Source organism: Neolamprologus brichardi, chromosome 15 (genome assembly GCF_056152115.1).
Source record: "Neolamprologus brichardi isolate AB-2024 chromosome 15, ASM5615211v1, whole genome shotgun sequence".
NCBI lineage: Eukaryota > Metazoa > Chordata > Actinopteri > Cichliformes > Cichlidae > Neolamprologus > Neolamprologus brichardi.
The window spans coordinates 22,447,824-22,462,868 of NC_142118.1; the positions used below are offsets into that span (position 1 = coordinate 22,447,824).

General features: G+C 39.0%; 1 pseudogene; it reads left to right on the forward strand.

Moving 5' to 3' along the window:
- Positions 1–1,661: 1,661 nt before the first annotated feature.
- LOC102781376 (low affinity immunoglobulin gamma Fc region receptor II-b-like) lies at positions 1,662–3,064 on the forward strand (annotated as a pseudogene).
- Positions 3,065–15,045: the final 11,981 nt, after the last annotated feature.

The following is a 15,045-nucleotide window of genomic DNA, read 5'->3' on the forward strand; positions in this document are numbered from 1 at the left end:
TGCTGCTTTTTGTATGTGTCCAGATAATGCATGGCAAACACCCAAAGAAGGGACTGTCAGACAACACTGTGTATTATGTAAGCCTAGATGTTCACTCTTTATATATGAAACACAACACCCAGCAATGAATGGAATTTGCATGCATTCACATTCATTTACTCTATTGGAGCTGCAGCCACTAGAAAGCAGATCAGTCTGTAGGCTAATTATCAGCAACAATATCACTCAATAAAAATAAAAGTTCACTTTGATCTGTTGACAAACTGCAGTGATTTCCTTTGTCTACTTTATGAAGCTACGGGACAGAATCAGACCTGAACCTTGACTAACATTTAATGTTCAAAAGGCTTCAGAGCTCGAACGAGCAGCTGTGAAATAAATACAACTCAGGATAATATTCTTTTGTGCTTTGATGATCTTTATTTCCCATGATTAATGATTGCATGCAGCATTACACTCTTGTCTTTATATTCTTTATAGAGCTCTCTCCATTCCTCTGATAATGTCTCTGATTTATCAGAAAGGGGTAACAGAGAAAGCTGATAACCACCTTCATGATACTAGTCATCTCTGGCGGGGTTTTAGGTTTTGTTAAGCCAGCTAATGCAAAGAAATCTGGCTATATTGATAGCCACTCATAGTATGCCACTCTGATGGTGCAGGAGTTGTCACAGAGATCTCAGCAGTTGACAAATGCTGACAATGATGGCCTTAAATATTAATCATTTGGCAGGAGCCAAAAACTGCAGTTTCTCTTATTGCCCATGAGTCAATCTCCATAGACCCCATGTTAAAATGACCACATTTGTGGCAGCTTTGTTTGTGTCACTCTGAAGTGAACGCGCAGCAGAATGGCAGAAACAATTCTACTGTGGTTCTTCTGTGAGTGCACTTCTCATATATAAAGTACTTCATCTGTCTTATTGTGTGTGAAACTTTAAATGAACCTGAGTGTCCTGTCTCTTTAGATCTGACCTCATTGCTGTGCCACACAAAAATTAAGGTTAGTACATTTTTTGTTGTAGCTACAGAGGCACATGTCTATCAAAATATGAAGTATTTACAGTTTGATTTTTTTCTAAGCATCTACAAAAGCATAGAGGCATTTAAATATGTGTCAGAGAGGGTAACACCGCGCTAACCATTCTTCAGAGCTCTAAATCATGCTTCTTCAGTTTGAGAGCCACATCACAATCACACTCACTGCTAACTCAAAAGTCGCAGTCATTTCCTTTTTAAGCACCAATGTGTTCCACAATATTTTTAATTATAGTTATTATTACTAACTGAAACTGGCTTCAGAACAATAATCATAATTTATGACCGGTGGAAAGCTCAACCGTTTGATGATTTAGTCAAACTTCAAAAACACGAAAGATCCAATATTATAAGGCTAAATGTCACTCACAGTGATCATCACTGGATATGTGCTGAAAGAGTTTTTGCTCATGTAACAATATTCTGTTCGAGCACCTTTCAGGTCACAGGTGACATTTCCTGTAATAGCGAGTTTGTTCATGTGAAGCTCTCATCGTACCAAACATCCTGAGCTAACCATGCACCCTTTGTGCTGTGCGTTTTACAGCAAATATAAAAATGATTGCATAAACATGATAATAAAAATAAAATTCCACAACAGAGTCACCATTTTACATATAGATATGGAAAGTGAAAGGCAATTATAAAATCAGAACTTTAGCTGATCATCAATCTGGCCTATTATATTTCTGTTATACAATACTTGTGTTCAAAAGAATTAAAATATTATATTATTATGATTTACAATGCTGTTTAGTGAGGTCATAGGGCCAATGTCCCCCAGACTTCTATATTAATAAGTCAGAGTCGCCCTCTGCTAGACGTTAGAAAGAAAGCAGATGCTGTCTCTCACTCTTCCCTCTTCCCCACAGCTCGTCTGACTGTGAGCCCCAGCAGCTCTCAGCTGTTTGAAGGTGACTCTTTGTCTCTGAGCTGTGGGGCTGAGGACAGCCATGCTGGATGGACTGTGAGGAGGAACACGCCCAAACGACAGAGGAGTCGGTGTGGAGATGGGTGGGGAAAACAAGTCGGTTCGTCTTGTACCATCACCTACAGCTTCAGAAGGGACAGTGGTGTTTACTGGTGTGAGTGCGGAGAGGGAATAACCAGTAACACCGTCAACATCACTGTGACAGGTAAGAAGATTGTGTATAGTTGTGTTGGTGAAGCTGTGTGTCAGTGGATGAAATGCAGTAGTTTGTGTCTGTGTTGAGGTGGCCCAGTGATCCTGCAGAGTCCTGTGCTTCCTGTGATGGAGGGAGACAGCATCACGCTGCTCTGTAAATCAAAGTCCACACATTCAAACCTCCCAACTGCTTTCTATAAAGATGGCTCCTTCATCAGGACTGAGTCTACGGGTCACATGACCATTCCTCATGTTTCCCTGTCTGATGAAGGCCTCTACAAATGTCACATCAGTCATCATTGAGAGTCTCCACCCAGCTGGATCACTGTCACAGGTAATTTTCAGTATGATCAACATTTATTTCACATTTTTTCACCCAAAGTCCAGTTTTGTTTTTTCAAACCAGGTGTTACACACGGAAGGTGAAACCACAGACTGTACACTAATTGGCTAAAGACTTCTGATTTATTCAGTTTAATATGAAACTACCCAAGAAAGTATTCAGGAAGGTTTTGAGTTTCCCATAGATTTCTACTACACCATCCAGAGGTGTTTTTTGCAACCACAGGAGTTGCCCCCTGGTGGCCACTGGAAAGACTGCAGATTAAAGGCACTTCTGCATCTGCTTCACTTTTCAGACGAGACCAGAAAGCTTTGTCCTGTGTCTTTTATACCATCTATGATTTCATCCATGATTCACTCAAACGGTGCCTTTCTCTCTCCCTAACCCCCCTCACTATATCAACCATGTTTCTTACCTTAGCTCTGCTTTCTATCTTAGCCCCACTGACTACGCCGATCCCATCCACTGCTCTGCCTACTGATTCAGCTCCGCCCTCTGTCTCAACTCACCTGCCACTTGTAGCGACCCTGGCCTTCCACCTGATGGTGTTCTGTTGATATTTTATCTCCACCATCCTCGTGTTGTCATTACATCAACAAGTCCCTCAGATAACATTCACTGTCAAATACTCAGCTGATCATTGTATCTGTTGCGCTTTTCTGTTTTTCTGTCTTATAGATACTGTTCATTTCTAAAATATATGGAGGGTCAAAAAAATCACAAGAGAGTAGAATTTTTTATTGAAATAGCCAGGGGTCATGTACAGGTAAGCAGTCAGCATGATGAACAAACCAGGTGAAGGCAGACAAGACGCAAAAAAAATAAGGAAGAGGTGATACACAAGGAAAGAGCTAAAGAAACTTGAACCATGACACATTTCATTTCTGCTTCAGCATGCAACTGCACATGTGCCTTCCTCATATGTTTATTTTTAGTACTTTAAATTGATTTTTTTTGTCATTTATTTCCTTATTCATTTTGGCAGTTTTGGTCCTCCATACTAAAACATAAACTAATATGATGATCTCAGGATCAACCCTTTCTATAAGCTCCACCAGCCAACTGTTCAAATCTTCTGTTTATGAGGGGCATCCAATCAGAAGAAAGCTGCCTTAAATAAAGAGGAAGAGAAGCTAAAATATATATACATTTTTTTTTCTTTTTCACACAGTAAAAAAATAAATAAAAATACAGCAAACACTGCACATTATGATTCTGACTTGCTAATAGCTTCCTGTTCATATTTTCTTTCTAATACAGTTTGACTGGCCTCCACTGTAGGTGGGCAGCCAGCTAACAATAGAGAATACTAGGTAGTCATTTCAGCTTAAGCATGTTTTAAAAGAAAATGCACCACATTAGGACAGAGTTTTGTAGGATTGCTGCTTTTCTCAATTAGAGTTCTGTTAATTAGAAAACAATGAGTAATAACCTTTAATATGTGTGTTTAATATATGTTTGTGTGTGAATTTGTGATATGTATCATTACAGAAAAACCCCAACTGTGTTAAAACCCTTGTTCGCTGTTGTATGTCTTGAATCCACTCTCCCACTAATTTTAGTCCTTCATTATTTATTCATTCTGAAGATCTTATTTCTTTTTTTTCTTTCTTAAATTCTTATTCTTTTTATGTGAATGTTTGTAAAAAATTGGTTTCTGGGTTTGCAACTGATTTTATGTCATAGCTGTAATGGACTGTGTGCGGCAGGCAGGATTGGACCCAAGTGCAGACTCTTAGACAGGACTTTAACACAAAAACTCAGGTTTATTGCTCAAAGAATAGAACACAGCTGGTATGAGGGAGAACGTGACACTGGACAGAGGGAAACAGAGGGCTTAAATGCACAATACAAAGATGAGGGAACAGAAAACACATGAGGAACACAGCTGAGATGAATTAGACACAACGAGACCAGGGAAGCAAAACTAAACACACTGAACAAGGAAAGCAAGACTTTCACAATAAAACAGGAAACAAAAGAATGCAGGACTGACACATGGGCTTGGCAGAGGAGTGGAGGAAAGGCAGACGGAAGAGGTAGTGAGGGACCAGGGGAGAGAGAGGGGACAAGAGAGACATGACAGGCTGGGGAAACATGGATAAACATGATGGATGGGGGGAACATAGAATGTCACACAGGGAAGTGAACATGGGCACAGAAGAGGGAACCAAGACATGAGGACTCACACAAACATATGAGCACAGACACACAAAGAGAAAGAGACAAAGAGGGAGCCTAAACGTACAAGAAGCAAACATGGGTTACAAAAGTAACCTTAAATAATAAACCATAATACAAACTAACACCAAAACACAGGAACGCAAAAACATTGGCTCAAAATGACCCAGAACCATGACAACAGCAGCATGTGTTTTGTAAAAATATCACAGAGTAACTGAAACCAGTCAAAATCACTGTGGTTTACTGGACAGAGCTCTTTAACATACAGCAAAAAGAAAAGTGCAGTGTGGGTTTTCTGCTCTGATTCATGTGTACAATAAACATCAATACATCACATTTTATACTGCAGCTACCTTTCCTATTACATAGCTCATACATATATACACACACTGTAATATTTGAGTAATATGTGCAAACAAAAGCAAACATTTTGTTTATTATTAAAAAACACTAAAAGGAATAAAAAACATGATGTGTCAAAATAATATTTCTTTCTCCTCAAGTCATTTTTATTTTTCTGAGAATGATGAAAATAACATAAATAAAATGTTATATCTCCCAAAGGAGCCCTGAAGTTCAAGCAAAGCACTGACAATGCCAACGCTGCGGCTTTGACTCTTGCGAGAATATCTGCAGTCATGTTGGTGGAAACCTGGCAAGCATTGCTCAGAGATATTTACCTCTGAAACCGCAGCGTTATCCTGACCAGAAGCCAAGAAAAAATAAACACCGTCGTACTCAGAGATCTATTTTAGAACTCACTGAGGAGCGAGCTTTTTCACAGAAACAGAGTTCACACTTTCCGAGACATGTCTGAACATATGCAGCTTTCCACAAGAGCTTCAACGTGACACAAAAAATGTGCTCTTTTATGTGTTCAACCTGGTGAAGTCCCTGATTTTTCACTTTTAGGTGTAGAGAAATGGCCCAGTGGCACTGTACTGTAGGGTAGAGTGTAGGGTGAAGAAAACAGCATGATAGTAAAGGACATGGCTGATGCCTGGAGGTGGTCTGCACCTTGAATGCATCCACCTTAAAGTTAAACACACACTAAGTATTCAGGCTTTGTGTTTGGCAACACTAGTGAAATCTTTACAGCCTGATCTTATATTCTCACTTTTTCTCATTTTTTTCAGCTCCTGTACTGTCCAGTATCTTTGTACTTCAGCAGGGATGCATCTACAGATTGAAACAGCGCCGTCATGGTCTGAATATGACGACCAGAGTTAAAAAGCTGTGCAACTCCCCTCCAAAACCTAAACGCAGACACGCTTCTGACAATCTGTTATTCTACAAAAATGCTTTAAATAAGTTACAGACAGTTTCCTTTAAGAAATACAGAAAACAGTCAGAGGGAAAAACCAGGAAAACACTTTATGTTCAAAGAGAAACAGCTTCCCAAATTCCCAAGAATTAAAAAAGAAAAGAAAAACTAGTTTTAAAAAAATTGAGCCAAACCAAAGTTTGTTTCCTGAGACCCAAATTGAAAGAAAATGTTTGAATCCATAATCTATTTAAATTTATACATTATAAATATAAATAAATTATCTATAAATTAAGTTAACCCACCTTTAAAAACTAACAAGACTAAACTCCACCTGTCCTTGAAATCAGGTCAGATCAGTGTTTGACATCAAAGATTTAAAAACCCAGCTCACTGGGTTTAAAATCTTTTTTTTTTAAAAAATGATTAAAAACTTCACTGAAACAAACTGAGCCCAGTTTTGATGAGGAAAAAATGGGAGTTCATATTAATTATGTTGTGGTCATAAAGTGTTTAATGTGCACCAAGACTCTTACAGCATTTTTCAGCTGCAAATAACTTTGACTAAGAATAAATGTGAAACTATTCAAGGTCAAATGAGAATATTATGACAACCAGTACTAATAACTGTCACAATAAGCCATGGTTGTTGTGAATGCTTTGTAATGCCTAGCATGTAATTATGACATTTGGCGCTAGATGGCAGCACTCTGCAGACAATCGCCATCCATACTGTGACATTAAAGCAGGTATTCTTCACGATGCTTACATAGGCCTATGGGCAACCTCACAGGTTCACACCACTTGTGTGTGTGAGTGTGTGTGTGTGTGACCTTATAACTTTAAGTAAATCTATTAATATAATATATGTTTTTTTTACACTTCTTTTTATGTGACCTCTGTGGCTCCAGCTTTTAAAACCTTCCTTCTTGTTAATTCTTGTTTCATTTCAAACAGCATTCGCTTCAGACAAGATTGGGAATGTAATTTGACTTTGTTCATAGATACAAGAATACAAATAGCGACACTACAGAGTTTGTAGATGCAGATCATAGCTTAGTTATTTTCTCTTTCGGTGCTCTAACCTGTAGGTTTATTTAAAACCTGAGAATTTTTTTGTCCTGTTTGGCTTTTTTTTAATTTGGTGTGCTGCGAGTAACTGTGTAACAGAGATAAATAATGAACAAAACTAAACATTTAAGAACTGTGCAGTCCTATCTTATGTTAGGATGATTAAGCCTGGCCTCGTCTCAAATATCTTTAACTTGAATTTCAGGTCAGTCGCTGCTGCATGAAGCAACTGTAACAGGAATCTGTAGCGCCCATGGATTCAACTCTGTATAGACAACAGCCCACCAGCAGTTTAACTGCACTGCTGAGCGCGCGCACACATACACAACACACACACACACACACACACACACACACACACACACACACACACGCACACGCACACACAGAAACTGTTGGTACACAAACATAACCCTGTGGGCGAAGCACATTCTCCACAGTGACTCGAAACCTCTTCCCAGAACAGTTCACAGCCCAGCAGCAGCCCTCCGTATCTGATGTGTGTGTTTGCATTGTCGGCTCTGCACCTTTAGCATGAAGAGGAAGAGTGTTTAATTGGGAAATGCACAACAGGTATGCCAGTCACCTGACCTGTCACTCTGTCCCACCTGTCCTCTTGCACCTGAGGCCAGACCCACATCCCACAGAAATCCAGTTGTTTTGTAGTTGCTATATTTTAATCTTTTTTTTCTAAATGAATCACTGTGTTTGTGGTTCTGGGCACTCTATTAGGTTAATTTTCATTTCTAAATGAACTTAAGTGTGAATTATTGTCTGTTTCTATGTGTCAGTCCTGTGATGGGCAGGGTGTACCTCACCTCTCACCTAAAGTGGACTGAGCGTCTGAAAACTTAGCTGAAAACTTAGCTGAAAACTTTCTCAGAACTATTTTGAAGCTAAAAAAAATAATCTAGTTGTGAAGGAAGAGCTAGCTAAACTGTAGCTGGAGATCAGGATCAAGGCACGGTTCCTGGAATTTTATTCAGTTTCTTGAACAATGACATTGTGGGATATGGCTTGGCGGAGGTACGCGCTCTCTGAGGCTCTTCTAGGTTTGTGTTGTTCTTAGAGGATTGGTTTTTCACTCGTAAACTTAAATTAGCCCATCCATCAAAATAAAATCCAACAAAATAAGGCTACAGCACTTCTGTCTGAGATATTAAACCTTCTCTCTTGTCTTTATGAGCTTCTCCATTGTTTTCACAGCAGAGCAGAAAAAAACGGAGACCGATCCACATGAAGTCACGGAGTCAGATCCACCCATGTGTGTTATTACTTCTGCCTGTTGTGTACAGTGAAGCAGCCCAGCCAACAGCCTGCCGCCTCTGATCTCCGTTATGCCGGTCCTGGAGGCCCGTAACCGCATCCTCGCCCCTCTGACGTCAAACCCCGACCGGTTGGTCCACCGTGACCGAACGCGGAGGGGACCGCAGACAAAACAGAGGCGAAAGAAGTCCCAGACCTCGATGTCTTTCACCATCTGTCCTCCTCCACCTCTGAGTCTGGACACAGGTCTCCCAGGGGAGCACAGCCGCCGATGCATTGAGCTCAAGGCGGGCTTGGCAGCCATCTTGTTTTTGCAGCCTCTCCATCTACTGGAGTTCAAACCACATGACCTCAGCTTATAGCTCCACTCAAAACGATAAAACCAGGACCAAAAATGGGCACCGTGGGGTTATAGCTGACGACAACTTAGGCAACATCCCAACAAAATACTGGCCCCCGAGAACTTTGCTCACCTCGTGTGAAAACGTCACCTGCATGTTGGTGATGACGAGCAACAGGAGGAGAAAGATAACACAGTCCTCTTGGTGTCACCTGTAGACTCGTCTGTTTCCCATATTTGAGCTTTTCCATGCACAATAGAACAAGTATCATCCCATCACTGTTCATTACAATCCACCTACTCTTAACTTGTCACTGCAGCACTGGCGGGTCATAAATCAGTCACAGGATTCAGTGTCTAGTAAACACTGTGCATGTTTTTCCAGGTGTAAAAAAAAAGGTTTTGTCTAATAAATCAAACCTACAACAACTTTTCTCAATCACACAGTGATTAGATACTTTAATTGGTCTTTCAGGACGCATCACTCAGAATTTTGGAATTACATCTAGTCTAACTGAGCTTTTAACACAACAAACCAACTCACACACCTCCTTACCTTTAATCACTTTTTTATACATGACACACTCATACACGCTTATGAATGCATAGAAACACTTCAAAGTACAGACCGAAGGAGCTAGATATTAAACCGGTGTTGTAAATGTGCATTGTAGATTTCACATTGTTGAAAATGCAGCAGCAAGACTTCTTACAAGGACCAAGAAAAGCCAACATATTACTGCATTTTTAACTTACCATTTATTTGAGATTCTTCTGAGTGCTTTAAAGACCTTCCCTCTTTTAAATCACTTTTATAGACTTATCTATATCTGTTAGCTTTCTTAAAGTGTGAGTTTTAATTTTTTTTTTGTTTATTTTATTAACATTCCAAGACATCCTCCATCAAACTAATGGCTTATATTATAACTTATCATTAGAGTTTGTAGTTTTGGTTTTGGTGCACTCTTATGTATATGATTTGTATTCTTTGTGCTTTCACGGAGCCCTTGTAAAACTAGTTCTGATAAGTGTTATACAAACAAACAGCAGTATATTATTCTAGAAACAGAGGCGAGAGAAAATTACAGTCTGTAGAGACGCAAACTTAAATCTTCAAGCAAATGATTCACATGACAGCAACAAACTGTGGCGTGCGAGCCGCACCTATTTAAAAACAATGGAGTTTATTTTAAAAGTTTAAAATAAATCATTCAGTGTGTCTGTAAAGTTTCCACTACTCTCGTTAAATAATATATTTTGACATGGTCATTGTTATGAAGGTTAGATGTATGAAATGACAGAAGCACAAAGAAAATTCATGTTAATAAAAAATAAAAACAATGAAACAAACTGCAGAGAATAAAGCGCAGATCTCACTTAAATCCTTTATTTTATTTATTTGTTTTTAAGTCAAATGTTTTCTTATGTTGGCTATGTTAAATTTTCCACATTTTGCAGTTTTAGAGAGAGCTATCTTTATGTTTAAACAAGGCTCCTTTTTAAGTGTTTTGGTGTCTAATTAATGGGAATGTGGCAGATTTTGAATGTTCACACTCTACATAAGCCTGCCTCTTCCAGCACATGGATAAAAGAATAAAATCCAATTCTTTAGACTTCTGCAGGAGAGCTTCTCTCATGAATTCAGACTGATGATACATGGCTGCAAATGTCAGAAAATCCTCAGTGGGACTATTTCTTTGCGTGGTTGGACATTCTCCATGAGCGATGGCGTGATGATCTTGGCTATTTTCACATGCCTGCCCCTCGTCTGACACACCAAAGCGTCCCCAAGCTGCTGTAACTCATCTCAGAGGAGATTTATGAGACTGTGCTGTCGGGCCTACGCTCTGCTTTGGAAGCTGAAATTGTTTATGAAGAGTCAGGAAAAGATGCTTTTCTGATCGGAGCTTTACGTTTTAACTCCGTTTTCCTTTCTGCACAGCAGATGTCTTTGTTCAGCTGTAGCTTGAACACGCCGTCTTCTTCCTGGTTCACAAATTTAACAAGTCGGACATGAGTGACCTGTGGAAACAGAGTAACTGGCCTCTGTGGACCCAGTTTCAGGTTCGGCAGGGTGGGTGGTCCGTCCGCATTTCTCCATTACACATCGCTCTACAACGCTTGCAGAAAGATATCTGCAGAGGAGTCCGGCACTGAGGGGAGAGTGAGAGTTAGTGTGAGGGCAGTTTTATGTGGGTTTTGTGGTGTCACCTACGTCTTTTACATTTTAATAATTGTGTTGAATGACTGTACATGTTAAAGCCACGAAGTCAGCTTTGCGAGGAGGGCGGGGTGGATGGATGGGTGTTCAAAAGTGCTGAACTTCAACGCAGAAGAAGAATTCTGATGTGGCACTTTCTGTTATAAATTTTTGTTTTTTTGTTGTTTTTTACCCAGCATAGCAACCGCTCAGGTTAAGCTCAGGATACAACAAGTTCTGTTGTGAGGCTGCTGTTCCTCTCTGTATGAGCATGATAGCTGGAAAAGTTTTGAATGTATTCCGCTCTAGGGGTGTAGAGCGGGGTCATGTTAACAATCCATTTAAATTTGGCTGACATTCACCGAGATTTCAATGTCAGCTTTATAATTTGTTGGTCATAAATTGACAAAAAGCCTTATACCTAACTGTGGTGTGCATTATTAACATATAGAAAATATTTAGAATATGTCACATTTGACCTCTGACCTCTCCTTTGAGGTAAAGATTGATCTGAAGGTCAAACTGATAATAAAGCTATATAGAGCTATTCTTTTAAACAAAATAAACTTGTGATCAAACACTTTTTTTTCACTTCATATTTATTACTAAACATTTGAATAAACATACTAGAAGCGAAAGGAGCTTTATTGGTCACGTACACAAACAGTCATGACAGTGACTCACACAGAGTCTTCTTCACCGTGTCTGCCTGAAGTTCAAACTGAGCATCAGAAATATGGAAGAAATATGTTTTAAGTGACTTTTAACATGACATCATTGTCAGTGCCAGATGAGCTGGTCTCAGTATTCCAGAAACTGCTGATGTACTCTGACTTTCACTCACAACTCCCTACAGAGACTTATAAAGCAAGTGACAGTCCTCTGCTGGCTCTTATATTATGTCGATTAGTTTTCCAAGTCTATATGTTGTCATTCTAATGATAAAATCTGTATTTTTAGGTTTAATTTTTGTGGCCCGTTGAAATCAAGCACTTTGATGTTTCTACCTGGTACAATTTAAGGTTTCAGTGCATTTCTTGTACAGCATCAGTGAAGCCACGCCTCCACGTGTGTAGGAGCTGCTTTGGTCTTGCACCTACAGTATTGGTTCATTAATGAGACAACTTACTTGTTGTTGCACTGGAAACATTCAGTCACAATGATACTGGTACAATGCTTGATCTGATTGGCAATCCGATATTTAACTCGCGCATTCAGGTGTTTCAACCAATAGCAATCAAGACTTTATATTAAATTCATCTGGAATACAAGATTATCAGAAAACCCTCGGATGTGCTGCACCTTCATTTCTGTTTTGTTTTGACATACCAGCTGCCGTTTTTATTCCCAGTTGCAGTGCATACACTCGGAGACATTACATCCACCCACAGGTCCAGTGTTTGGTTACTGTCCTGCTGATTTATGAGATAAATGGCGCCGTGTTTCCGGGCTTCACTCGCCTTTGTAAAACCGGCTACATGCGACGTCAGATCAGAGCGTCAGCGACCTCATCTGCTGTTGATCAGTCGTCTCCTTTAATGTTGGACTACAGATTTTATTGCAGGCCTCCACCCTGCAGAGCCTCAAGGAGTCATGTTCAACAGGACGCTGCCTGTAACCAGGTAGAGAGCGTATATATGAAGATATAAAAGTGCAGAAGGGTTAACAAGGCCCGGCTATAAAAGCTGAACCTCACTGCAAGAGTAACAAAAGCAAAGACTTGAAATATGTCCTACACAAACTGCTTGTCATTATGAAATCTGACTTGTATCATTCGCTTCAGTCGTATCAGTGGGTACATTTCTGAGAGTGTTTAGTATTATACTGAGATTAAATGATGGTGTTTGACCTTTGCAACAACTAAATGTGTAAATGTTTTGTGTTTTACAGGAAGACTCCTATCATGTATTATAGCTACTTTTATATTGGTTATGTATGTTGATAAGTCAGCCATAATTTTGAGGAGTAAATTATTAATACAAAGAATTTAAAATAAGTTATTTTGTGTGTAGGCTCTGTTTTGCCATGAGTGCCAAACCCTGTGAAGTCATGAATACACCTTTCCACCTGTTAAGAGTTGATTAAAGTTCGTTTTCTGTCACCAGACATGATGGAAACATGAGTGTTGAAAAAGCTGCCGCGAGTCCCACACACATCAGCATTTCTGCAGCTAATCAATCAGTCAACCTTTATTTATACAGCACCTGTCAAACTAACCAAATGCAATTCAAAAAGTAAATAAAAAAATTACGCATGAACACACACACTTAAATGAGAAAATTAAGGGCTGCACAAATAAAAGACAAAATTGGCAAACAATAAATATGACACGAAAAACTGAATAGTGAAAATGTCAAGTGTTGATAAAACAAAACAGAATAAAGACAAGAAATAAGAAAGGTATACTGAAAACATGTCGGAGCATGGTGGTTAGAAAAAAGCAAAAAAAGAATCAAATGAACACAAATTGTTTGAAATGTTTGCACAAAATAAAGTATATTAAACAAATACATTTATTCAAAAGCAAGTTAAGAAAAAAAAATAAAATTAAGAGTTACAAATTAATCATCAATAACTGAAAAACAGAATAAATAACATAAAAAGAAATTACTGAAGTGTTTTATAACTATCAAACAAGCAAACAATAAGATTACTTCAAAACTGTCTGTAAACATTGCATTAATAAATTATAGCATAACATTATTAAACTTATAAAAAATCATTGTTAATATATTTACAGGCCAGTTACATTTTTCTTAACATTAACCACTAACAAAAAGATTTTTATAATTTTTTTAACCTAAACATCCGAACAATTAATTGGGCAGGGAGTGAGAAATATAGAAAAGATATAAAAAGGAAGAAAAATGTAAGATTATTGTCCTTCATTTTTCAATGTTATAATAAATAAACAGTTGAAATACAAGGTAAATACTGAAAACAGTAAAGCTCATCTCGACATGTTCTTCTGACCCCCTCTATAGAAAGCTGCTCCGGCAGTTTGAGCAGATCTGAGGGACCTGAGTGAGAGCTAGTCTGAAGCAGTACAGTGGCTTTTAAAGCCAATCCAGAATCTAACAGGTAGCCCCTTTAAAGGCCCAGTGTAGGTGCAATTTGTGCTCCTCTATTGATGTAAGTCAGCATCCATGCAGCATAATTCTGGATGAATTGCGACTGATTTATTGCACTCTTCAGTAACCCAGAGAGCAGGGCGGGACAGGAGTCTGGCCTCCTGTTATAAAGCGTGTTTCACTCGCTCTGATGCGTGCTATTATAACCTGCAGCAAAGCCACTGCACCGCTTTAGTGCAGGTGAGGAATTTTTACTGTTTTTCCAGACTTTAGATCAAGGTGACAATATTTTCATGCCAAAGAGAACAGGATGCATTTTGATGTCGTTACCTGAGACGGAGATTTGCTCTGTTCTCACAGATATTACAGACTTTCATATATTTTAATTATTTATTAATTATTTATTTTTTATATTTTTAAGTTCTGAACGGCAGTTATTTTACTCGTGATGCTCTACACATATGTAACAAATCTGCACTGAAGCTGGATGAGAATGTGTTTCTTTGCCTTTCACTGGTCCCGTGTTAAAATGTCAGCTTAAAAGCTGAAACAGAAGCTTATTGAGCTTCGTTAGGGAGCTGCTTTCTGTTTTGGTGAGTAAAATTCTATTTTATTAGTCTGTTGGACAATGGAGTCCAGAAATCAGTGGGTGAAATCATGGAAACATTAAATAGAAAATTGATTATTTTTTTTAAATTAAATGGCATAACCCTGAATCTCACTTGTGCAAGTAGTCAGAAGCAATTCGTGGCACAGGAAAAGTTTTTGTTTTGAGTGAGTCCAAAAAGAGATTTCTCTTCTTAAGTGGTTACATAGTTACATAGTTACATGGATACACAGAAAGGAGCCCATTGAGGTGTTTTGGGTACATTCAACTGGGAGGAGACACTGGGGTAGACCCGGGAAGAGGTCTTTGTTGTTTCTTGAAAATGAGCTGACCCCTCTCAGAAGAGTTGGAGGAGTAGGAGGTGGCTGGGAGAGGAAGGCCTGGGCATCTCTGCTTAGACCAGGGGTGTCCAACTCCAGGCCTGAAGGGCCGGTGTACTGCAGGTTTTAGATGTGTCCTTGATCCAACGCAACTGATTTAAATGGCTAAATTGCCTCCTCAACATGTCTTGAAGTTCTCCAAAGGCCTGGTAATG